Raw genomic sequence first — 27,315 nt, 5'->3', positions numbered from 1 at the left:
CCATCCCCTTTCTTCCCCTTCCTTCCCCTTCCCCTTCCTTCCTTTTCCTTCCCTGTTTTCTGTAGATATGTTATGTGCTTGTCATGGATATTTCAGGTGGAAATCACTGTAAGATTGGTGCTTAGCTGAGTTTACCAACAACAAATATCTATTTGAAAAGCAAGCAGGAGGAGTTATTTCCTCCTGAGAGGAGGAAATAGTCTCTCATACTTTAACTTTGGAAGAGGCACCTTCATAAGTCACTCAAGACAAGGTTTTTATATTTCATCTCTATTATAATTCTTCTGAAGGGACAAAGGCAAACATATTCTGAAAGCACTGAGCATCTAAACAAAGTAAAGTGAATACTGGAATTGGTCTGCTATGTAAGAATATGCTTTCCTATATGCAATAGGACAACTTCTGAATTTTCACCTCTTCTAGGGCATACTATCTGTTGACGCAGAAAAAGGGTTTACAGTTCTATATCTCATGGTTCCAAACACATTCCTAATACTTCTGAGGAAAATAGGTTTTATACTCTCAGTTCATATCCAGTAGGCATTGTGCTACATCAATCTTACTCAAGTAAAACCAATCATACTAAATTAAACGTTCTTTTTTTTAGCTCAACCAAGTTTCTAGTGAGCAGTATTTCTTCCCAGAAAAGCACTACATATATGTCATCATAATTCTTCAGGAAAAAAGAACATTGTTATTGAATGAAGTGTTCTAAATTAACAGTGAATCTGAACTTCCTTTAACCTTCAGATTAAATGGGCATTTACTCTGTGTTCAGATTACTGTCTATACAATAGCAGAATCCGTTTAAAAGTAAATTAATTAAGTGCTGGAACCATTTAAAAGCAAAAGGTATCAAACAGATTTTGTAGGTAATTGTTATCTGTATTCCAATGAAAATATAAAAGCCAGTGTAATTTTTGGATGATTGGAATTCTTTGATATTATTATTATTAATATTAGCATTATGATTTTATTTATTTAGCTTCAACATTGGACTTATTTCCAGAAAATGAGCTTTCCCAGGAGAGCAGATAATCAAAGCTTTGAAATTCTGTTCACAAAAACAGAACAACAATAAAAAATGATCTGTATCTAGTCTATACAAACATGTCTTTTGTGATTATTTCTCGATCCAACAAAAATAGTCAAATGCAGTGCTTCTTTGCTTCAAGTATAAATAAAAAAATAAATAAATATAAATCGTTCAGACTATTATTGCAAAAGGCCATTGAATATCCAGTTAAAGGCAACAGATAGCACAACACAGAATTGCAAGAAAAGGCCAAGTGCTGTTAGCCTGACAAGTTGCCTCAATCTTTCTTGTCTTTTTGACTTCTGTGCATCTTGTTAACATGATGAGAGAATCACAGATGCTGTGATCACATGTAGGAATGTCAGCCTTATACTAAAGCCTAAGGGTAGAGTCCTTTATCTCATCTCTTTACAACTCTGACAGTACAGTGCTGCATGTGTTTTTCTGCCCAGCAGGACACTAACAACTTTAGATGACATAAATCTGAATTTATATAACAAGCGACAGTCTGAATCACTATAAAAGCACAAGCCCATGTTCAGGGCTAGCTGGAAACGCACACCTATTGGGAACTCCATAGGATTTTTCAGAAATTAGAGATATAGGAGAACTCTTGCTCAGTTCACCACTATCATCTCAGTTTACCAGTCTGGTGGTAAACTAGCGAAACAAGAATATGCTGATTCACCCAGTTCTCTCTCTGCTGGAGCTGACCTCTGATACTGACTGACTTGGATAGCTTTTGTCTGTTGGCAGAAAGTGCTAATCAAGTCAGTAGTCTTCTAATGCAGAATTTTAGCTTAAAAATCTTGGTCATCTTATTTCTTACACATTGCACTGATTAAGATGATTTGCGTAACAATATTGTGTTACATAATTTTTTAGAATTATAAGGAGCATAATTGATTTTTAAAACTTTTTTCTATCACAGAATGGATTAGGTGGTTGGAAGGGAACTTAAAGCCCAACCTCTTCCGACCCCCTCTTGTGGCAGGGTTGCTACCTACTAGATCAGGCTTCTCAGGGCCCCATCCGACCTGGCCTTAAGCACCTCCAAGGATAGGGCATCCACAGCTTCTCTGCACAGCTTGCTTCTGCACCACGTCACTCTGAGTAAAAAATTTCTGCCTAACATGAAACCTAAATCTCCTCTCTTATTTTAAAGCCATTCCCCCTTGTCCAATCACTATTAGACAATTCCCTCCTGCTTGTAAGTAGGTCTCCGTTCCAGTATTGGAAGGCTACAATGAGGTCTCCCAGACCCTTCTCTTCTCCAGGCTAAACAAGCCAAGCTCCCTCAGACTTTCTTCATAGAAGTTCTCCAGCTCCCTTTTTTTTTTTTTTTTTTTTCCTCCCTATATGCTCTTAATTATACAATGTGAACATACCATTTCAGTGTGGTACCCAAATAGTTTTGCTGCAAGCTACTACACTATTACTCAAATCTTCCAACTTTTTCTAATGCACTGCAGTACTTAGTAAGTTAGTTATTTTGACTGTTCAGTACAAGGATCACACCAGGAACAATGACAGTGAGGTAAGAGAATTCTTTCTCTTCTCCCTTTGGCCATGAACAACCTAGGTAATACCAAAAGTTATATATAAACAAGAAATGTGTATAAAACCAATTGGATAAGAGCAGAAAGAAAATCTCAAAGGACAGTCTTTTACAACAAGGAAAAGCATGTAAAAGGAAATCAAAGTTTCTTCCTAGAGAGGAGAAGAATTTTCTTGACTGCCTCAGCTGAGTGTTGGTATTAATCAGTTTGACTGATAACTTTTATATCCTTTTCCTCATATCTAGATGTGGATATGCTGTGCTATACTGTAAAAGCATCTGTCCTGTTCGAACAGGACAGATCAAGACATGCTGGACCTCATTTTTCTTGCATCTTCTATAACCCAGAATGTCTCCATACAGTGCACAATTTTCTAATTATTTTTCCACTGCCATGATTAATACCCCAGCTCTAGAAATGTAAATATTGATAATAGGTGAAGCTATGTGATACAAATGCATGTGTGCATGTATAGATGTGTATACATATATTTATAAATAACGCGATACATGGTTGTGAATATTCAGGCCTCTAAAATGCTAATGGGTGCTCCAAGGTCAGTGGTTAAAATGCTAATGGATACTTCAAGGTCAGTTGTTAATAAAGTTGGTCATTGGCAGATGTTTCTCTGCAAATGAAGAGAGATTTTTGGTATATCTTTACTATACCAAAATGCTCAATTAATTTCAGGGATGTTAGCAGGAAAACCCTCAGTGTGAAATTTGGGTTAAGAGCTCTCATTGCTGATGCTGAAGCAAGATTCATTTGGCACAAACACATCTGAAAATGTGCATGGATCCAAAAAAACATTAATTATATGGCAGGCTTCACAGAAGAAAAATTGAATTTAATTAAAATTTCCTCTCTAATCTGCATTCAATTTTGCACTGATAGTGATACCTATTGATACATTCAGGGCCTCCAAAAATTAATTCAAACACACCAGCAGAACTATTCACTTGGGAAAGGTTTTTGTTCATAAATAAGAAGGACATCTGCAGCCTAAAAAGCAGAGACTCAACAATCCAGCAGTTTTGAGGATGAAGTAAAGTGTCCCTCAGAGTCAAAGCAAATTTTCCAAATTGTTCCTTACAGAACTCAACAGAATTGTGCATCCTTTCAATGTGAAAAGCTCACTATATTTTGGGCAAATATTACATGGAGATGAAAATTATAACCAGTGTTGCATGACTTTGTATAAGAAGTGATTGATATGTGGAGATGCATGAGAGCATCTATGATGCTATCCTCTATTATGCAGCAATTGGACTTCAATAATATCCATATATATTGTAAAACATTTTTTAACAGAACAGTCTCTTTAAATTCCAAATACTACATGACTGACAGAAATTTTTTATTCAACACAAAACAACTCAGTTTCATTAATATAGTCAAATATTGAAAGAAATATTGCCAAATTATAATCTGTCTGAAAAGAACAAAGTGAAAAACAAGGACTCCCTGTGCCATTGGCCAAATTTAAGGGTGCAGGAAGAAATCTGTTTAGATGCTATGAATATATCTGTTCCAAACAGCTCAAGTTGGTGAGACGTGTTATATTTTCATGGGATATCATAGTTGGGGTGGTGTTTATGAGTGCTTCGGGAATTGTCTCCAAACATCTCTAAGTATTTCATGAAATAATAATAAATTAATCAGAGCACTGAATGGATTACATATGACAAAGGATCTGTTAGTCCGCTTGAGGCTTTTTAAGGAACATCCATTCAGTGAGTGATACTGAGAACTTGTTGCAGAAGGATATGAATAATTCAGAAAGCCAGTAAAACAAACAGGGCAATTTTGGTTAGAAGGAAAAAGTCTTTCACAATGACAGTGGTTAGGCACTGGAACAGGTTCTGCAGAGATGTGGTGGATGCCTAGTCCCTGGAGACTTTCAAGGCCATACTGGACCAGGCTCTGAGTAACCTGACCTAGCTGTGGATATTCCTGTTCATTAGAGGGGAGTTGGACTAGATGAACTTTAAAGGCTCCTTCCAATTCAAATAATTCTATGATTCTATAATTAAAAATATCAACGAGGAGACTGCCAATAACAAGAATAAAAGAAAGGTCACTACAGTAAAAGAAAATTATATACAGGTTGATTACTGACAAGCAGAGGTGATGCATAAATTAGAATTAGTAGCAATACTTCAGTTTTAGGATTACTGGTAATTGATAATTACCCAAGAAGAATTCTAGCAATTAGCATTTTTTTTTCATAAGACATTTTCAAGATTTCCTGTGAAGCACCACTTCAAAGTAACTAACAAGAAGAAAGGGTAAGCACTGAAAGTTTCAAAATAGGACATGCTCCTAGAATCCTGAACTCACTGAATTAAAAAGTATCATAAAAAGGGGATAACAGCAACCGAGAGTACTCCTGGCTTGAGCTACTAAGTACTTCTCAGTATTTTTCATAGCTTTGGACAAAACTGTTGTTTATTTACATCAAAGGCTGTTTTGTTTCTAGAACACTAATGTAATTTTCATCTTCGTTGTTCTACATTAGAAACAAAGTCCAGTTTGATTGCTGATGAAAATTAAGTCTGTGATCACAAGAGGCCATAAAGCACTACCCAGAGCTTTTCCTTGTGCTAAATTTTACAGAAAAAAAATCACCATAACTCAACGGCTAGAAAATGAGTCAGCAGCATACCCTTGAAATTAAGCAGGCTAACAACAGTATTCTTGGCTGCATTAGTCAGACAGTCAATAGAAGTGATCCTTTCACTTTGCTCAGCACTGGAGAGATTCACCAGGTGTACCACATCTGATTCCAGGACCCCCAGTACAAGAGACACACGGACTTAATGGAAAAAGTCGAGTGGAAAGCCACTAAGGTGATCAAAGAAGTGGAGACCCTCTCTTAGATGGAGAGAATGAAATTTGGGAATGCACAGTCTGGAAGAGAATATATTCATGGAGTATTAGATCTATGTCTATAAATACCTGAAGGAAGTGTGCAAAGAGAGAACAAAGAGGGCTGTCATGCTCACTGTCAGGAGAAGGGCAAAGGGAACAAACTGGAACATAGGAAGTTCCCTCTGAAAATCAGGAAGCATTTCTGTGCTGTATGGGTGACAGAGCACTGGCACAGGAGATGTTGTGGAGTCTCCTCCTTGGAGACCTTCAAACAAACCAAAAGAAAACCAGAACACTCCAAACTAGGAACAAAAAATTCAGAAAGAAATTCTTCTAATAGTGCCATTTTACTGTTTCCCTTTAATAATTTTATCCTTGTGTTTGATATTTTTAATGTTTTAATAAATGCATTTTTGAACAATGCATTTAAATAAATAATTTTTAAAAAGTTTTTATTTAGGAAATTTCTGAATCTACCATTAAAATCATTAGGTTTAGTGAATAAAATCATAGGTAGCAACCTGATACTAACTGCAATAAATAAAAATAAGCTCAGCCTGAAGAATTTTACAGGTTTATTAGGCTTAATCACCTATGCTTTATATTTATCAAAGTTATAAATAACAGAAAATACACAGTAGCAATGGAAACTATGTCATATACATAACAGTAACTAGTTATACTTGTGAGCATTTGTTTTTTTCTATCTGTGTGTTGCAGAAATCAAGACCTATATTTACACTTCAAATATATAATCTGCAGTCATTTACGCTATGTATCCTATCCCTCAATTTTTAAGTCAATGGGTATGCATATATGGTTGAAAATTCAATTTATGCTTCAAATAGTATATTATTTCTCAAATTATTTCAGGATTATTTAACTAAACACGAAAACAAAACAAAAGGAAATGGGGGAAAATTGCAATACTAGAAGTAGAAAATGATGGCTTCAATGAAAAAAAAATCCAAGTTGACTTCTAATCATGTAGAAAAAAAGACATTTTTAAGCAAACATTTAAATAAATTGGAGTTAAAATTTTAAAGATTTCTCACAGAAGCTTTGCTAATATTCCATTCCAGATGGCAGGTTCCTAATAAGCTTAAAAGATTAATGAATAAAACCCTGGACATCAGAACAGATAAATACACCATTTAAAAAAAAAAAAAAAAAAAAAAGCTTTAAAGTTGCTGAGTTCAGTCAGTACTCTGAGGTTTTAATCTATCTAAAATACAGAGATGAGCACCATCTGCAAGCTAATTCACTTTAGAGATGGCTGTGCAAAACTAATTCCTTGCATGAAGCAGGAAAAGATTTCAGTTTGCTATTGATGAAAATGTTTCCTTTGTTCTGGAAAACAATACAAACAGCAGAAACAAAAACTGTAGTAGTATTCTTGGAAAGAGTAAAGTAAAAATTCCCTTTTCAATTTCTAAAATAAATGTGTTTGACAGACATAATAAAAACAAGAAAATGAGTACCTTGAAGTGAAGAGCAATCTGAAACACTGATATATACAAAAAATGTAATACATTTGCATATAATTCTTGCATATAATATGCTAAGAGCTTGCTAGAATTAAAAGGAAGCCTTATTGAGAATGCTAATAACTGAAATCACTGTGTAGAGAACTCAAACTTTTATATGAAATATCAAACAGCAATATCTCTAAAACAGGCATGAAACTGAAGTAATGGCAGAGGGTCCTCTGAGTCATGTTTAAATGTAATTGCTAAAAATCCATGGTTTTCTCAAAAGCTTGCATGGAAAGTGACTGGAAACAACTGACAGCTTACACAGTTTGCAGTATTCTGTGGGAGTGAAAGCCCCCTGTATTCTTTTAAGATAGTAGTTCATTTCATCAGAGAGTATAACTATGAGACTTATATAAAAACCAATATTTCATATATTGATCATCTCTGAATATATGTATTCCATTGATTCCCCTAAAAAGCCCACTGGTAAACCACCAAAATAATAGATTTTGGCCTATGGTAGTTGTCAAATAACTGAAAAGCTGTGCTGTACCAAACCTACATCAGGAAAACTTCCAAAATGTAAAAAATTTTCTTTGACATCTTAAACTTTTCTCTAGGTCACACAAATCACATTTCAATTCATTAGTACTTATAATTAAGACTTCAAGAGTTTAAATTGCTATTTATTATCTCTCACGAGACTATGATTGTTTCCTTAATTATATGGTGATTAAAAACCATATATCCATTTATCATATAATCAAGATTAACGTATATGCCTACAAATGACGACTACAGCAATTTCACAGATTTAATGAAGACAGGTACGAGATTAGAAAGAGTGCAGATTTCCAAACGTATTTGTATATCACTGTTCTTACAACAAATAATATTTTTACAGCATAATTAACCTATCTGGGACTATAAACAATTCTGATGCACAAAATGCTGTAAAATGCAGCATACCAGATAGAATAAATAGGATGGAGAATGAACACTGAGGAATTGTGAGATTATTTTTATCTTTAGAATATTACAACGGACACTCAGATGAAGCTTGTCTAATTTATGACGGATTTTCCTTTAAAACAAATATGAAATAAACAAGTAAAAGCATTTGTTAACAGCCAAAATTACTCATAAATAATGACTAACAATGCAGAAATCTGCTTTCAAATACAAGATAAAAAAGCATAAAATTGCTTTTTGCAGTTAATCATGACAGAGATGAAACAAGATTTTCCACTTACAAAGAAGTCTTAAGATACTGAGAAATATCTAAGCTTTTTTCCCTTTGAAAACATAGTCTGGTCCCTATTTACTGCTAGCAGGGCAATAGATTGGGCTGACAATCCAAGCCTGACCCTACACAAGCAGCAGCATCCCTTTGACAGAGACTTGTAACTAGAAGAAAATGCACAGCTATATGAATAGCAGTGGATACAGCTCTGAGATGCAAAAGGTTCAATCCACTCATAGCTTACATTTAGATTATGAGGATGGAATACAAACGTCGTAAGGCACAGTTTGCTTCTCTCTTTTTACCCAAATTTTCAAATTGAAATTAACAAGAGTTTTTTTTTTTAAAAAAAAAGAACATTGAAGGAATTTTGCAGAAAATTTGTAATCTATTTCACTCCAATTTACACAATTTGAGATTATCTACCTATGCTTTTTTTCCTTTTACCACGATCATTGTCCTCAAGGAAAATTCTTTCAATGAATCAAATTTATGGTAAATCAAATAAATTATTCTCTATTTTAGGCTGTTTCTCTAAAGTGTTAACTACTATTAGACATTCCAGAATGTCCTCAAAAAATTTTTCCTGTATTGAAAAAAACTGAAGAGATCCATGCTGCAGAAATGGCAGGAAGCATCCAACTATTGTTAAACACTATGAAGGTCTTACTATTCAGGCAGGCAATTTTCTCTGCATGAATATAATGTGATTACAATGGGAACTGCTGTAGGCTAATGAGCTCCTATTCGCTGTTTTTATGGCATGGAACTCAGGGAAGTGTTCAGCATTTCACTCTGCACATTCGAGCAGATGGCACTGTAGCAAGGCTGTGCCCTTCCACAATAAGCCACAGAGCATGCACACTGAGGCAGCACTGAAAGCCCAGAGGTCTCTCCTCTGGGTTGATGACATTTAAGATAGACTAGCAGAAATTCCAACAGTGCAATTTGGTTTTGCTAAAGGCATTTAATTAATGGGATTTGAAATACATATTACAATAGTCAGCAGAGATTTAGAGCAACTTTGTTTTCTATTGTGAACAAAATTGTGTTTATTACTACTTTTTGTTGGTATACAGGGGTTGCCTTAAAAAGGTCATCAACAATGAAAAAAAAACACAATTGCATTAAGTGCATTCTGATTGGGAAAAAAAAAACACAATTGCATTAAGTGCATTCTGATTGGGAAAAAAAAAAAAGAAAAAAAAATGATTCATTAAGAGAAAAAGCTACTTAAATCTTTCAGATGCCATTAAATTAATTTCATACAGGAGTCTCCTTTTGCATTTAATTTTCAATATATCATTCCTTATTTTCCTCATCTAGTGCTGAGTGTTAGAGTTAGGACTAAATGTCATTAATACTGATAGCCTAGTTTTGTCATAACTTTCAAATTTAGACATAAGATTGACTAGGAAATTTTTTAATATTTTGACAAAATCACATCTTACCAATATAAATATTTATTAGGTGTCTAGGAAGGTCTTCTGTGATTCAAAACTAAGAGAGTCAAACTCACAAGCTATAATTATTCTGAAGAGAATTATACCACCACATATATCATCTCTTACCCCAAACTGAGAAGCACTCCCCAGCTCTGACTCACTGCTGTTTAAGGCCATCCACTCTGAAAAATAAAAAATATTCATTGTTTTAAAGTATTCATATGATTCAAACAAAAAACTGTACTGATTACAGGAACTGACAGTGCAAATAAAGCAGAGTCTCAGTACTGTGAATAGCATTGCTGTCTCAAAATCAGCAGAATCATTCAATTTTAGGTGCACAACCAGGCACAAGGTAAGCAGGTCATCCTGTCTGTACCAGCAATCCTTTTCTTGGACTTCAGATTGGGAGTTACCTGCTTTATAATACTGGCTATTGTCACTTCAGAGCTCAGAGATAAAGCCCAGATAAACTGCACAAGAGCTGAATATGAAGAGCACAGTGCAGTCTTTTTGCCAAATACACTCCTGAAAAATATTTTTCATTTGATCATTTTGCTGTGGTTGCTGTTCATTCTTGAATTAGATTTTCTTCTCCAGTTCCAGCAAAACAATACAAATCTTCCCTCATTTCTACTTTGGTCACAGAACTGAAGATCAATTGACTACCTTGAATACAGTGAGAAAGTCTTATTTAATATTGAAGAAACATGTTTTCTTCTATTTCTCAAGTCAACACTCAAGCTCACTGGAGATGCATTTATTTTCTATGTACGGAGATTTTATTCAGTTTTTATTACAAATGCTTTGGGTCATCATTAAAAACTATTTGAAGCAGGCTGCAGGAAAAAAATTACACAGGAGCAGAGCAGGTGTGCAGACTGACTGCTTAACTTTCAAGGCTGCTGTTCTCCCAAGAGATATCATTATAGTAGAAAAATGAAAGAAAGATTAGTATATCTTACAGTTCTAGCTTTTATTCTTGATTATATAGCTTATAAAGACAGTTCCGTTAGCTCTTTGAAAATTACAGACAGTTGTGGTTTAATTAACAGTATAACATGCAACACGTATACCCATCTCCCCATCAACAAGTAAGACATCTGCTGCCTAGCTTGTTTTCATTTCACACAGTGGTTGGGATGCAGACGCCTTTCTCACTTAAAGAGCATATTACTGTATAATTATTTGTTTACAGAGTTATTACAGCAAGTTACTCTTCAGACAGTGAAGAAAAAAAGACAAATCTACATTCTGGGTGGTTGGTGAAAGTTGTTCTTGACAGGCTATGTAACTCTGTTTTTGAACAAATCCAATAAGAGATTCCAGTGCCCTACACCACTCAACTCATTCCTAAAAAAAGGAAAATGCAAGACATCTGAACATGCTACGAATTAAATTTTCATTTGAACCTTTTGATTATGTTCAGAGCAAAAAGGAAGGCCAGGGCTTTTGTCAATAACAACATTTTTCCCCATTTTGTGCCAATAAGTTCCTGTCTTTTCCTCATTTAGAAAAATTAACTTCATTTTTCCTAATTTGCAGTCTGTTATTAATCTAAAATGAATTCAGAGTTGTAAGGCAAAATTTGGTTTCCAAGGTACTTTTTTCCTAACTCTGGAAAACATGGAAAACTACAGCTTTAAAGATTAAAAGTATTTCAGTCTCAAAGATCATTATTTCAATGCACAGATCCACATACCAAGTCTAGCATTTTCAGTTTACATGTATTGTCACAATTTGCATTGCATTTGAAAAAAAAAAACACATCTGTTTATGAACCCACAGCAATACTGCTAACCTGTTTTAAACAGTATTAATTTCATTAAATAATTCCATTATAAAGAACAATATTTGTCATTTCAAGCTCATAGCAACAGTAAAACTTTTGATTAGAAGACGCACTTTATGCACAATCTTCCCGCTTTTAAATATTTTTTAAATTACGAAAAACTTCATAAACATGACTTTTTGTTCCCAATAGCGTGGTTTTATTGCTATACTTCTTGAAGAAATCTCAATAATTTATCAAAAGTCCAAGTATTGATCTGGGGGAATAAACCATCACATTAGTCTATCTCGATCTGCAGAGCTGTAAGAGTTGTCTATGTGCTTCATACTGAATTAGTTAGTTCTCACTAGATTAGCAGTAACCATTGTAACAACCTGGTTGTTGCAATTTTTACACTAACTTGAAAAGCCCCAACAGTTTTGACAGAATTAAGAACTGAAATAGTATTATGCTAAGCAGCTGATTAGAATGCAAACATTTATTGAAATAGTCCAATTCTCTTGTAATCACTTAGAAAATTGTGTTAATCTAAGTAAATAAAACATTGCATTTGAAACCTCGTAATGTGGCAAATCGTAAGCAAGGACAAGTTTTCATTCAATGCCTCCTTGGATTCATTCATTCTAAAAGAATTTAGGCATGAGATATGATGTCCTCCTTCACTATCAGGGAGGACTGTTGCTTAGATACAAAGCGTGTATTTTGACTTGTGTTCTTCAGGGGAGCTGCAGCTCTGCAATTGCCCAGCATGATACAATCTGTACCTTAATGTGACAGTGCAAAAAAAGAAAGAAGAAAAAAAAAAAAAATGAAAACCCCAGGGAGAGAAGTGACTGTTCCCTCTCAAAACTGCCCCTGTGAGACCCCATCTGGAGTACTGTATACAGGCATGGGATTCCCAAACAAGAAAGCTGTTGGAGCTGATCCAGAGGAGGGCCACAAAGATGATCAGAGGGCCACAGCACCTCTCCTTTGAGGAAAGGTTGAGGAAGCTGGACTTGCTCAACCTGGAGAAGAGAAGGCTCTGGGGAGACCTCATTGCAGCCTTCTAGTAGTGGAAGGGAGGCTGACTTTTTACATGGTTTGATTGAGGTAGGACAAGAAGGGATTGTTTTAAACTAAAAGAGGGGAGATTTAGGTTAGGTGCTAGGAGAAAATTCTTGAATTAGAGGGTAATAAGGCACTGACATAGTTGGAAGATGATGATCAGTAAGGTCCCATCTAACCTCAGCCATTCTATGATTATTGTAAAATGAATGCATGTTCACTATTCTAGTAATGATAAGTAATTGCTCAAAAAACTATGATCTCGTTGCTATCAAGGAAATTTGGTGGGATGACTCCCATACGTAGAATACAACACTAGACGGATATCTCCTTTTTAGAAGGGATAGGCCAGGTAGGAAGAGTGAGGGAGTTGCCCTCTACGTTAAAGAGAGGATAGACTGAGAAAAACTCCCTCTGAGAAATGGTGAGGAGCAGGTTGAGAGCCTAGGGGTTAGAACTGGGGATAGATCTAATATAGGGCACCTGGTAGTAGGGGTCTACTACAGGCCACCTGATCAGGGAGAGCCTGCTGACGAGGCCTTCCTCCTTCAGCTGCAGGAGGCATCATGCTGGCAGGCACTTCTCCTGATGAGGGGTTTAACCCACCGAGATATCTGCTGGGAAAACCACACGGTGAGCTGCAAGAGATCCAGGAGGTTACTGAAGTCTATGGATGATAAGTTTCTGGTTTGAGTATTGGATAGACCAACCAGAGGTGAAGAACTGCTGGTCCTGTTGCTCACCAATGTGGAGAAGATAATTAAAGATGTTAAGACTGGCGGCAGCCTGGGCTGCAGTGACCATGCCCTGGTTGAGTTTGTGATCTCGAGGAATACGAGAGTGAACTTCAGGCTGTTTAAGAAACTGTTGGCCAAGATCTCCTGGGAAGCTATCCTTAGAGACGAAGGAGTGGAAGAAAGCTGTCTGCTCATTAGGATTTCTTTCTGAAAGCAAAGAGCACTCTTGTCCCTGAGAATAAGAAAGCAGGCAGGGGAGGCAGGAAACCGGCATGGCTTGGCAAGGACCTGCTGGTCAGACTGAGGGAAAAGAAAGGACTGTACCAGCTGTGGGAACAAGGGTGTGTCACCTGGGGAGACTGCAGGGGTATTGTCTGGAGTGCAGAGAGGGGATTAGGAAAGCCAAGTTGCAAGATGGAACTGAACTTAGCAAGGGATGTTAAAAACAAGAAGGGATTCTACAGGTACATTTTCCAGAATAGGCAGGCCAAAGAGAGCGTACCTCCTTTGGTAAATAAGGAGAACAGGCTAAGACAAACATGGAGAAAGCAAATGAGTTTTTTGCCTCAGTCTTCACTGGCAGCCAGGATTCTTCTATTTCTCCTTGAACCTCTTGGTGGAAAGTGGGGGAGTAAATTGAGCCCCACTGTAAGGGCAGAGCAAGTCCAAGACCACTTCATGAGACTGAATGTATACAAGTTTATGGGCCTGGGTGACATGCACCCCAGGGTCCTAAAGGAGCTGGCTGATGTGGACACTGAGCTGCTCTTAATCACATTTCAAAAGTCATGGCTGGCAGGCCAAATTCCCAGGGACTGGAAGAAAGGAAATGTCATTGCCATTTACTCCTCTGTGAGACCTCATTGCATCCTTCCAGTATTTAAAAGGGCATTATAAAAAGGAGGGGAATCAACTTTTTACAACGGTAGGCAGTGATAGGGCAAGGGAGAAGGTTTTAGGCTCAAGGATGGAAGGTTTAGATTGGATGTGAGGGGGAAGTTCTTTACAGAGACAGTGGTGAAGTGCTGAACAGGCTGCCCAGAAAGGCTGTGGGTGCTCCATCCCTGAAGGTGTTCAAGACCAGGTTGGATGGGGCAACCTGATCTAGTATCAAATCTGGAGGTTGGTGGCTCTGCCTGTGGCAGGGGAGTTGGAACTTGAAGATCACTGGGATCCGTTCCAACTCAGGCTATTCTATGATTCTATGATAATTACTTGTGTTATAATGGGAAAAGGAACCATCTTGTTATTGTTAAAATTGCATTATTGTAGCATGCTTGCCTTAGGTGTAACTGAAGAATATCTGAGATTATTGTTGTTAATAATAGTAATTATTATTATTGAAACTGTCACAATCAGTCGAATGAATTCAAGTTTCAAAACATAAAATTTCCAGATTCATAACCTTACCACCTGGATTGTTATGTCAGCAAATACTACCTACTGACTTGTTGTTGAGAGAGAAACCACACAGCAGCCAGAAGAAAATAATGAACAGCAAATATATAATCTTTTCCAAAGACAAATACATTCATGTATCAATGAAGGATGAATAATTTTTTCTGGCCTTATGCAAGCAAGGCTCTCACTGACATCTAGTTTAACTCCATCTTCTAAATTGTTATTCATTATTCTGCCTCAGTGATTCTAAAAATGACTCTGTCGAGTCCAGAAAAAAAAAAAAAAAACCAAAGGTAAATAAATCAAAACACTTAGTAAATACAGCCCATTCTTACAGTCTTGAAAAGGAACAAAATAATACAGACAAGAGTCCATTAAGACAGTGACTGAAACTACAATTAAGTGAATTTGTTTGTAGCAAGCTTCTTCTTGCACTCTACTTCTGTACAAGCAATCACATGCATTACCATTTACAGACAGACAGCATTCAAGACTGCAGACTAAAAGAGTGACTCACAGAGAGGACCTTCTCTTAGGATTAAATTTGGAGATTGGAGAAAAACAGCTTGAATCTGTATTGTAGCAGACAATAAAACTGTCGAAGACAGAAGATGTGCCTATCATTGCAGATGAAGTGCAAGCTGCAAAATACCTCTCTTCTTCCCTTGAGAAGTAGATTGATCAGTTGCTTCTATGTATTAAAATACATCTCACCTTTCACAATAACAAACTCTTAAAAGCTATGCTTTATCACTGGTGTGCACTAAAATACAAATACTGTTATAATTCTTCTACCTAAAGCATGATCTCAGAAATTTCTGATACATAGAGGAAGGATAAAAGAAGAGAGAGAACAATCTATATCACTTCTGATGAAGAATTATAAGCAGAATTACAAAGCTAGATATCAAATGAATCAAGTTCTAGGGGAAGAAGCATTGATCTGTTGTCTGTCCTATTACATCAAACTCAGCAACATCACCTTTTGGTTGGAGATGCAAAATATCTGAGGAAATTCATAAAGCTATTTTTTTCTTACATTATACAATTTCTAATTTGTTTAAACTGTTAGGTATACAAATTGTAATAGCCATCCAAATGTTGGGCTCATATCGACTCCTCCCTGTTAATGACACGTTACAGATCTTGAGAATTCTGTTAAGGCTATTAAGAATTGATGAAGAAGCTGTATTCGATTTAGAATTCGTGTCTCAAGACATGAACTTCTGGCAAGAGGATTTCAATCAAAATAATTACCCATTAATCAGGTCATTAATTATGTTTCTATAAAATAACATTTACCAAAAAAGTAAAAAAAAAATTGCTAAATTAAAAATGAGTAGTAGTTATGAATGGCTGTGGCTTAATTAGATTAATTACCATACTAAGTCCATCTGTCTTAAGCTGTGTATTCAGGCAGAAAAAGTATTCCTAATTAAAAAAAACAAACAAACAAACACAAAAAAAACCAGATTGCTTTCAGTTCTACTAACCCCTCCTCTCTGTGATTTAGAACAAAGTATTGATGAACAGTCCTCAAAACCAATGCTTCATTTCAATTTAAGTAATAACAAAAGCTATTAGTTTTATATAAGACACTTTGACAAGTAAATCAGCAGAGAAAACAAAACACAGACGTGAAGACAAGTATAAACAACATCGCATCTGTAGGATTTCCCACAGCAAACGAACATTCTGCTGACAGTCTTAGACAAAACAGCATCAACCAGGAAAATTCTAGCAGAAAAATATGTCACAAATATTTGTGTTACAGCTATATAGAATATATTCTTATCCTTCAGACTATCTCTGATATCTAATACTCAGAATCCTGCAGAATTTTTTACCTGAACTTATTTACTATGTGAAGGATCAATTAGTATTGATCCAATTATAGAAATTTGAATAAATGGGTATCCTTGTACTCACTAACCAGCAGAAGACTATTTCCAGAGTTGTTAAAAGCGAAACTGTAAGATCTGGATACTAGTTCAATTTCTACATGCTGTATCATACAATTAAATTATATGATCCCAAACTCTTTTCTTCTGAGAAGCTATGCAAAAAGCATGACAAAGATGTCTGCTGCTCATCTCTCTGCCAGTGAATTCCAACATTCATTAACACAGCCATTGATCATAGATCTCCACTGCCTGTAAAAGAGAGCAATTGGAGGGGAGGTAGGGCAAGAACACAACAAAGAAAAACCTAGAAATTGCATAATCTTAGAATTATCTACAGTCACCTGAAAAGCAGATGCTAAAATGATGAGCAGCCACCAGATCTTCCGCTACATTCTTGACAAGCGAACACTGTATGTCTCTACGGTAATGAAGCACACGCAGAAACTGAATACTGCTAGCAAAACGTGTCATAGGCGCTAAACTTGGCAAGAAAACTGAACTCCCCTTACAGAGTACATTTCATCAACAAACCTTCTTAGAAAAAAATGGCACTAATAGAAGCACAAGACTACAACTGCTACCTATAAAAATAAATGTCTGCCCCCTGACATCAAATTAAGTCTCACAGTTAGGAGTTTAAACTCTCAAAAAGTGGCAGGAATTGCGTGAAAAGAATTGTTCAAGGTTATTTATTGATTTTATATCTATCTACTTGCATTATTTCATAAAGTAGAAATGACAATCGAATACATTAGAAGTTCATGGATCTGGTACAAATTAGAAAAAGTAATACAGAGCTACAGAAAAATATATGTGGAGCATCATATTATGTACCATCTTCTAAGTTCTTTCCAAAAATATATTTATAATTCATTTTATATCATTAAGAGACAACAAAATTGGTGAAAAAAATTGCATATCATTCTGTCTTTCATCATGTTAATACTTTGTTAACAATATGTGGAGAGTATATGTATTTCTTTTCCTTTCACTTATCTTACCACTATATAATCCATAAAGTTAAATGAAAACTTTGGATATATCACAGCAGTTACTATTCTTAAACTACACGTGCTGATTTACAGTGTTTGCTTCTTAGTTACTAAATATAATCTTGGATATATATTGCATATGAATCCAACCTTAAGCAGTTTATTTGTACCACATGCTATCAGCAATAAGTTCTTTTTCAAAATCAATTTCTAATGCAATGGAAATCGAGTATTAGATGGCAGAAGTGACTAGATTCTGTTATAGAGAGAGGATCTACTCAGTTTACTTCCAACTCTTACTACTGAGACTTAAGGTTTAGCTAGTTTTCCCTCACTTTCCAAAAAATCTCTATTATATTTAATAGCAAAGATTTTTTGCAGACATAAAAGCAATTTAGTTTTTGTTTGGTTGTTGCTATTGTCCTGCTTTCCCTCCCCAATCCCACATCACATTTCAGTTTAGAATTAAACTTTTATTCAGTATAGAAATATTACACGCTCAACATCAATATGATAATTCAGTAATACTGACTTTTAGTTATAGAATCAATAATAAAAGCACTATGGCCTTTCAAGATAGCTTTAATCTTCAGAGGAATGGGACAAAATTAGACACCACAAAACAAATAATAATAGCAAATAATATTTAAAAATGTTCTAGCACAGTTAAAAATATTTTATCAGCAGCCAAAACTGCTGACAAGTTCTACTGTTTCTATTGTCTGAGTCAAGCTTTTCCAAACTATCACAACTTTCCTCAGTTTCCTTACTGTTTCGCCATTTTTCCAGTCTGATACATCTTGAATCTACAATTCAGTGTATCTTTTTCTTTCATCATTTCTGAAATCCCTTACCATAAGACCCCCCTCCTTCCCTCTTGCCATTATTATTTTTTTTTTTTTTATGGACAACACTAAATTCAGGTCAGGCATACACTTAAAGAAAAAAAAAAAGTGGGAAGAAAATCCTGGAAAGAAGGGATCATCCTCTAATTCAGTAAGATCTATTTGCAAAGGCCTCTCTATCCTCAAGTCAGAGGCTCCTGTAAATTTAGTTTTATTTGCAAATGTGTTTAGTATATCTTGTATGTCTTGTATTCTAGTCATTGAAGAAAACATGAAAGAGAACAGGGCCTAAAATAGTGTCCTGCAGAATTCCACTAAGTGACTGATCATCAGCCATTGTCACAGGACTCTTCCCACAGGTCTTGCTAATGCTAATGATCACATAGCTCTGGGAGAGACTAAACCAAGACTGAGACAGGACTTGTAGCTCCTCTTACTTCTAACAAGAAAACGAACAAACAAACAAACAAACAAAAAACCTTCACATACACCACACCACACCACACACAGCTTTGCTACATTATGTTAATAGTAGTACTAAAAGATAGCAATGCATATTACTTCTCATGATACATATGTAGTCGGAGGTTATACAAAATGCAATAATCACATGATTGAATTGAATCACAAATGGATAAGTAGGTTTGTAATATTGTACTTAAATGGTGGCAAAAAAAAAAAAATCAACTGAAAAAGAAAGCCCTTTTTTATTTTTCATATAGTTTAAGATTAAGTAAGGATGTAAATTGCTCTAAACTCTATACTACTCCTTTGGTGAATCAAGTCTGATATATAATCCAAAAAACATCCCTTGGTAAAGAAAAGGACTGAAGAAATTTGCACTTCTGAAATCCCATTGTTATGCTTTCTCACAGTTCTGAAATGCAAATCAGGAGCACTTTACAGCTTTTATAATGCTTACTAAATTTAAACAAATCCAAGGACTGAATCTGGACTTGCAGAAATCACCTTTGTTATTGTACTGCATAATTAACATATAACCACAGTACACTATATTAATCTCTTTTATTACAAGAGTGCCTTCAGACAAGACTGAGGTCCCATTATGCAAACAAAGTAGTAAATCATACCTTCTGCAAAGAGTTTAGTACAAGGTGAAGGATGAAACATTACACATAACACTGTCAGAACACCAAATATCATGTTACCTCATGTTTATTCATATTCTCGAGGTGCTTCAGAGATATAGCAAAATACTTGATAGACAAGGTACATGAAAAGGGAGTGGGGCAAGACATACAGGATGAGAAGCGAAGAGAGAAGAAACGTAAAAGAAAAAATGTAACAAGAGAAAAATATATGCAGGAGAAAGATGTAGGCAGAAATAAAAACAACTAAATAATTCAGCCAGTGGAACACATCAGCTTCTAAACAAGACTAAACAACTGCCTGGAAAACTTCAAGTTCTCCATACTTGAAACAAGAGTTTAACATATGAGTAAAAATGACAGACCAAGCAGGTTTCCGACAACTTGGGAATTTATTCATGCAGTAGCTTGAACGCATATAGCTGTGCAGTTCAGCAACTTTCACTCCACTGCTTGCTCTCTTCAGATTTCACCCTGGCCACTAGGCAGTAAGGGAGAAAGACTCTTTCATCATCTGAACTGCCCTGTATCTCATGGATCCCCACCTCCTGGGCCCAGGATGACTGCATAAATATCTCATTAGGTCTACTCTGTTTTATGCAACAGCTTCTATTCTGTTTCCTCCTACACATGCTCCTGCTGACATTTATACAGCAGAAGGTGGTAACCGACTTAATGAATTTAACATCGCTAGCCAAGAGCCACAAGAATAACCCATTGGTACAGAGAGAATGTGCATAAAAATCAAATCTGAAGGACTACCATTTTGGAGAGACCAAATGCAGAACAGACATGAATTAAAAAAAAAAAAAAGTACCTAATAAGTTTTTAAAAGAGCACTTTTCCATCTTGTATTTCAAATCCAGAGAGAGAGGACACCTCTCTCATGTTTTCAAAATGATTACAGAATTGAAATGATTACAGAATTGAAATGATTCTTCCATTCTTGAAGAAACATGCAGGTCTCAGACAGCTACTCCTAAAATACATTTTTGGAAATGTCATTTGGTTTTAGAGTTTATAAAGGAAGATTTTTTTAGAAGTGATTTATAACACTTATTCTGATTATGTGCAAATTTCATTAGCTGTCTCCATCAAACCACTGCAGTTCAATACTTGTCACAATATCTGCATTCTACATTGAAGATATAGGTTTTATGGTTGTTTTTTTCTAGTCTTGGAGCAGTTTTCCTACTAGCCCTTATAAACACAGAGCCATTTGTGTTACTAAGAAAATTTCTATTTACAATCTATGGCTGGAGTACCACAGAGAAACAAGCAATAATTCTTTGAAATCTCCCAATAATCCATGATTTTCTGCAAAAGTTTTCCGAAGAGACACAGTTCTCCATCTTTCTAGAATGCTTACATATACCAATTGATATTCACAGAATCTGCCTTCAATCTTTTTTTTCTCCTTATTTTTCATGCCAAGAGACAGGTATATGGCCTTCTTAATTCAACTATAATTAACATTTCACATCACAAACTACTCTTTTTATCACATAGATTTATAGACTTCCAGTTCACATCTTTGATAAAAAGTCAGTCATCAGAGCCATTCAAGAGTATGCAAGAGAAAGAGATCCAACTTGAAAAATATCTTCACAGAGAAGAGAATCAAAGTAAACTTTAGAGAGCATGTAGAATTAAGAATTATGTTTTATTGAAAAATAATAAACACTGCTATTTATATACACAATTACGATCCCTACAATAGGCAACTTGAAATCACAGAATTAAAAAATGGTGGACATAAATGGCTTAAAAAAAACATTAAATAAAACAGCTTATTTACTGAAGACAATTTGATCATGATGCCACTATCTTTTGTGAGAAAAAAAGCAGAGAAATTACCCTTCTGAAGTTCTAAGATGCTACAGCAATGCAGAGGTGGGCATTTGGACAATCTGAGCCAAAGTACATACATTTTGATACTTGTCCAGAATGAACATCCTACTGTAAACACAGCAAACTGCCAAACAACACAAAAGGCTGATTTAGCAGAATGACTGGATTTGTTTTGATGCACTATAACAATTCCAGATATTGTATTCTTAATATTTCACTAATATCAGGATTGGTAATATTCAAATTTCGAACCACTATTTTCATCCATATGTTGAACAGAACACAAATTATTATTCAATATCCATATGCTGAGTATTAACCAGGTAATACTGTAAAATATCAGTCATGCCAGCATAATTCTATGTAATCTTACTTTGGTGTCCTACTTTTAATGATGAAGTGGTTAATCCACTCAATTTCAAATAAAGAAAGTAAAATATACGTTCTATTTCAAAAATAAAAATGATAATGACCAGTTCATTATAACAATTAAAACACTGCAGAAAAGTCCTACCTGAACATGGATTTAGCAGCAAGAAAGAAGTTATTTTAAGAAATATGTTGGCTTAAATATCAAAGATTTATTTGAATGAAGGTTCTGGCAAATGATCTGAGAAACTAGTAACAAAAGAACATTATACGGAAATGTAAAGACAGTAACATAACATTGCAGCCTCAGAGAATCCAAGGATGAACAAAACAAGAATGCAGTGTTTGGCAGCAGCAAACTCAGCAAGTCAGCCCAGAAAACAAATTTGGTTTGAAATAAATATCTATTAAAAAAAAAAGCTTAGAAATGAAGCAGCAGAGATAGAGTACAACATGCTTCGTAAAATGCAGCCAATAAACACATCTATCCAGAGAATACAAAACTCATTCAACCAGAAGAGTCATGCCAGCAAAATTACAGATATATAGTAAATCTAAAATGCAACAGAAAGCTAACGGAAAAAAAAAAATTCATGTCAAGAATACAGTTAAGTGGGAAGGGGAAAAAAAAATGTCTCAAATCATGCAAATCGGATCAAAGTCTTGGGGGAAAAAGGGAGTATACAAGCTATTACCATAAACATACAACCATTTTCAGAAAGTAATGAACCTGCAACAACTGACTTAGATTTCACAGCATCCAAGTGGAAAAAATGAAATAACAGACAGAGACATACCAATGCAGATTTTTCATTTTTAAAAAATCCACAATTTTTGCATTTGGATTATTTGTATTCTCATAATTAAAATTATTTCATGAATTTCTGTGTTTTAATGCCTCTTTCACTTAGAATGTTTTATAGATAAGACAACACTGTATTGCATTTACCATTAGAATATACCATTGTAGATGTATGTGTATTAGATTCTAATATTTCTATTTCTTGTTACTATTAATTTACTAGTAATGTACTAATTTGAAATAGTGGTTTAACATATCAAACATAAATCATGCTTTATAAAACAGTATTATAATGCAGTATTTATAAATGGCACTAATTCAGCTCTGCTTGCCTCCAACAGATTTGATCCAAGAAGATGATCACAAGCCACCAATGCACCCTCATGGCAAAGGCAACCAACAAACTCCTGAGCTATATTAGCAGGTTGCGGGAGAACCTGGAGTTTTGGGTACTGTTCTGGGCTTCTCAGCACAAGATTATGAAATAAATGCGCAAACTAAAAATTAGATGAGCTCTAGATGAATGTCTTGAACAAAGCATTTGGAGACAGATCTAGAAAAGACCTTGGCTAATCAACAAAACAGTTATAATTTTGTATGTTACACACTCACAAAAAAAGTCTATATAGCACTCTTAGATTGGAAGAACTAAAAGTACTGTTGAAGAGGGGCTGTACACCCAAACAGGAAAGCACAGACTGAATGAAAAAAACTTCTAGTGTTGGGGAAAAAGATTCAAAAACTAAAAAAAATTACATTTATTTCAAGAATGCCAGCATAATGTTTAAAGAAAAAAAAAAAAAAAGAAGAGGATAACAATGGTTATCACTTGTGAAGACCAGTGGTAAGGCATTACTCAGTATAGGGTGCATTCATAGCAGCGGTACAGAAATAAAGTCACACTGAAAAGTATAGAAACAATTTTATTAAGCTAGACCACAGGCCAGTAAGTTAAGAAACAATCATATTTACATGAAAAGAGAAGAAAGGGGAAGAAGGCAGAAAGGAGAAAGTAGAGAGTAAATAAGCCAAGTTCAGATATTTCTGCATACTGCTGCTAGAGGAATGTGTAAATAACTGCATAAAGATCAAGTTCAGTTAAATACATATATCACTTCCTTTACAGTGATACAAATCACAGGTGAATTCTATTTTTTATTCCCTCCACAAACTGGAATTATCCTAAATATGGAGTCAAGTTTCCTTGAATTTGTTTTATTGTATTCAGAAGTTCTGTAAAAGATTTTTAAAAACAGTGCTGGGACATTGTTGTCCCGATTTTCGAGGTCCGGTCCACCGGGGGCTAGCGATCTCCCCTCGCTAGGGCCATTACAACACAGACACCAATATGAGGATGTAGCAGATGGCATTTATTGCAACTAAACAGCGACTTATATATCCTACCTGCCTCGTCTTCGCCCCTTCTATGTCCTTCAAGCGTGCGTCATGATTTACATAACAGAGGTCCTATCGTGTCACATCTCGATACCTCGTTATCACCTACAGAGCAGGGGAGGTCCTAACGTGTCACATCCCGATGACTCGTTAACGCCTACTACAACAGAACATCTCTTCTATAAAGATAGGTTGAAGGAACTAGACTTGTTCAGCCTGGAAAAGAGAATGCTGTGGGGAGACCTCATTTTGACCTTCCAATATTTAAAGAGCATTTACAAACATGAAGAAAATCAACTTTTTACTAGGGAAGATAGTGCCAGGAGAAGGGGGAATAGTTTTAAACTAAAGGAGGGAAGATTTAGATGTCAGGAGGAAATTTTTTACTGAGTGGTGAGGTGTTGGAACAGCTTGCCTGGAAAGGCTGTGGATAACCAGGTCCCTGGAATTGTTTAAGGTCAGGTTGGATGGGGCCCTGGGCAATCTGATCTAGTACTTGATCTAGTGGTTGGTTCCTACTGCCTGTAGCAGGGATTAAAACTTGATGATTCCTGAGGTCCTCTCCAACCCAAGTCATTCTATGATTTCTATTTGATATTTTCTAGGACATTCATGTTCCTGAAAGGAAAGGATTTTTTTTTTTTTTAACCACCACTTGAAGCACTACCAGTTACACACCACTACTATGCACACTTATTAGACTCACGTAATGCTGAGAACTTTAAATAAGCAAACTGCAGCAGTATAATGTGACATAAACCTTTTGTCGGCATCCATTTCATTGTCTTGATATCTATAACTTACTTATGAACTTATGAGTTATATCAAAGACATAATTAGACCATATTCACTGTAAAAGTGTTTGTTTTAAAATAATATCTTATTATTTGTAAATTTGTAAATAAAGCATCAGTTATTTGTGAATAAACTATTATATTACATTAAAAGGCCTACTTTTTTGCCTTACTGAAAACTTTTAAGACAAATAGCAGATGAAAAATAAAAATAAAATAAATAAAAAGTAAATAAAAGTTTTTTCTCTCCACCAACATAGTACATTTGTTGGATTGTAGTGATAAAAGAGGAAATAATGAAGAAATGGTCATGAGGCCATACACTCAGCTTGCTTTCTGGTAGAATATCCGTAGGATAAATGAATAAACACAGTGAGTCAATTTGAGAATCAGATTGTTACACTCACAATTTAAACAGTAATGATTAGCTCCAATTAACATAACTATAGAATCAGGAGATTTAATATAGTGATAGAATTAAGATTCAAAAAATTAAAATTCTCAGATTAGAGAGTTTGAGAAGAAAACAAAAACCTTTCAGTATCACTATTTTTACTTTTGAACTTTCCATTTGGTTTATGGAAAAGTATTTCTCAATTTAAATGATTGATCTGTATAGATTTTGAGCCCTGATCCTCTTTGTGTGACTAATCATATATAATATCTAGATTTTAAAGAATGAAAGAATTTAAGACAAAATACATTCAAATGTAATCCCAACTGAACAGAAGTGGAATAAATGTAATGAGCAAAAATATACCTTTTTAAATAAAGGAAACAGAAATACAAAGCAGTTTAGAAAGGATGCTTTATCTATAGCAGATATTATAAAAATTGCTGATAATAAAATGAGTAATGAACACAGTTATAGGTAAGTAAGAGTTGACACTAGGCTTGGAACATTCACTTGAAAAAACATTATAGAGTTTACTGAACTGATTAAAATTTTGGAAAGATAAGTTTTTTAGACAGTAAAAGGAAAAAACAAATTTATCAGCTCTACACACAATCAGCTTTGGTGCCTTAATCCTAAGTGCTCTTATTAAACATAGATAAGAAATGCATGCAAGTTATTCTAGGAATCCAGAGATTTTTAGGCTTCTACACCTAGATTTTAAGCCCTTAAATTAAAAAATAAATAAATAAATAAATAAATTGAAATTGGTTTGCAGGAAGCCACTATAAAACAAATTTGCACCAATTCCTAGAATTATTCATTCACAACAGTCACTGTTCACCTTGCTTAGCTCTCAGATATATGACAGAAACTAGGCAACATAGCATCCAGAATTATTACTTTGAAATTATGATGAGTTATGCCAACAGAACTCAAGAAAAAAAACCTTTAACTTACCTGGCCTGTCCCAACTTATGCCTATTAGTCATTTAGAACCTGAAAAACCATATATTCCACATCTTAATCTACCTCCTCTAGTGTTAGAAGCTTTTTTCTACATGGAAAAATTCATTGTCCTTCATCAACATTTAAACCCTGTGCTTAGTTCAACACAAAGTGTAGATTCATTCCTGTGTTCCTATAGATTGTACTAATCAGGTAGTTTTTTGTTTCTTTGTTTGTTTGTTTTTATTGTTGTTGGTACCTCTCCTCCAGATGTCCTAAGTTACTTTAGTCTCTCTTGGATAATTTCTTCCAAATTTTCATTCATTTTTTATTGATCTACTTAGGACTTCAATTGAGACACATCTTTAAGGAAGAGGTCACCAGTAATTATGACCAGCAAATCAGATGTAATACAGTTCCTTACATCATGAGAAATACAATATTTTACACAGTCCAAAAGAATATTTTTCTTATTTAGCAACAGCATCATTATTGCTTTGTACCAGTGAAAAAAATAAAATTTATGAGTAACTTTACCCCCTCTAGTCTTTTTCAAAGGTTGTATCTCAGCCAACTATAACACCCTTTTTTTTTCTATTAGGTTATTCTTATACATATGTATCCCTGTAATCAGTCTAATCCAGTACTCAACTATTCAACATTTGTTATTAGCTAGAATGCTTGCTGCCTTTTTTCACCCATATCAACAACTTAGTCATAGTGTTTTGCTAGTTATCCATAAAACATATCATCCGCGAAGATACCAACAATTAAAACAAAAAAAAATCAGGTCAGATCCCTGCAGAATCATGGATATTAATAAGTTTTCAGTTTTCATTTTGACAGCAAATCAATAATTATTTCTCTTCTGGTGCTATTTCATAGAGTTTTGAATTTACTTTGTGCAATCTTTTTCTATTTTTTTTTTTTTTTTCCCCAGACTACATTTCCTCTAAGTGGTTCATGAGAAAATCATGAACGGGTACCTGGCGGCTAAGTCAAATCATTCAGTATCTTCTGTCAGTCTATAATTCATAAACCCTTCGCCTTTTCATGGGAGGAAATTAGATTCATTTTTCATCGTTTGCTTTCCTCCTCCATTTCTATCACAGAAGTGCATTCTGTATTTTACTTCCGTTCCTATAGCTGGACTTGCTGTAACAGAATTTCTTTTTGTTGTTGTTGTTGTTTTTATTATCTTGCTTTTTTTTTTTTTTTTTTTTTTAACAGCACATAGCATAGCACGGTCTAGGTTTCAGTTACAAGCCTACAATAAAAGTTACAAAACAAATCATATATATCATCA

General features: G+C 35.0%; 1 long non-coding RNA gene across 1 annotated transcript in view; it reads right to left on the bottom strand.

Annotated features, from left to right (window-relative positions):
• Positions 1-27,315, bottom strand: part of LOC104910151 (uncharacterized) — a 71,577-nt gene that overhangs the window by 13,760 nt on the left and 30,502 nt on the right. The window contains exon 8 of the long non-coding RNA XR_014882415.1: positions 9,756-9,811. This is a non-coding gene — a long non-coding RNA (uncharacterized LOC104910151). The remainder of the gene's footprint in view (positions 1-9,755; positions 9,812-27,315) is intronic.

The sequence above is a fragment of the Meleagris gallopavo genome, chromosome 3 (genome assembly GCF_905368555.1).
Source record: "Meleagris gallopavo chromosome 3, MGAL_WU_HG_1.1, whole genome shotgun sequence".
In the NCBI taxonomy this organism is placed as follows: Eukaryota; Metazoa; Chordata; class Aves; order Galliformes; family Phasianidae; genus Meleagris; species Meleagris gallopavo.
Note: the sequence above shows the minus strand (reverse complement) of the source record. Positions and strands in the feature narration are given on the sequence as shown.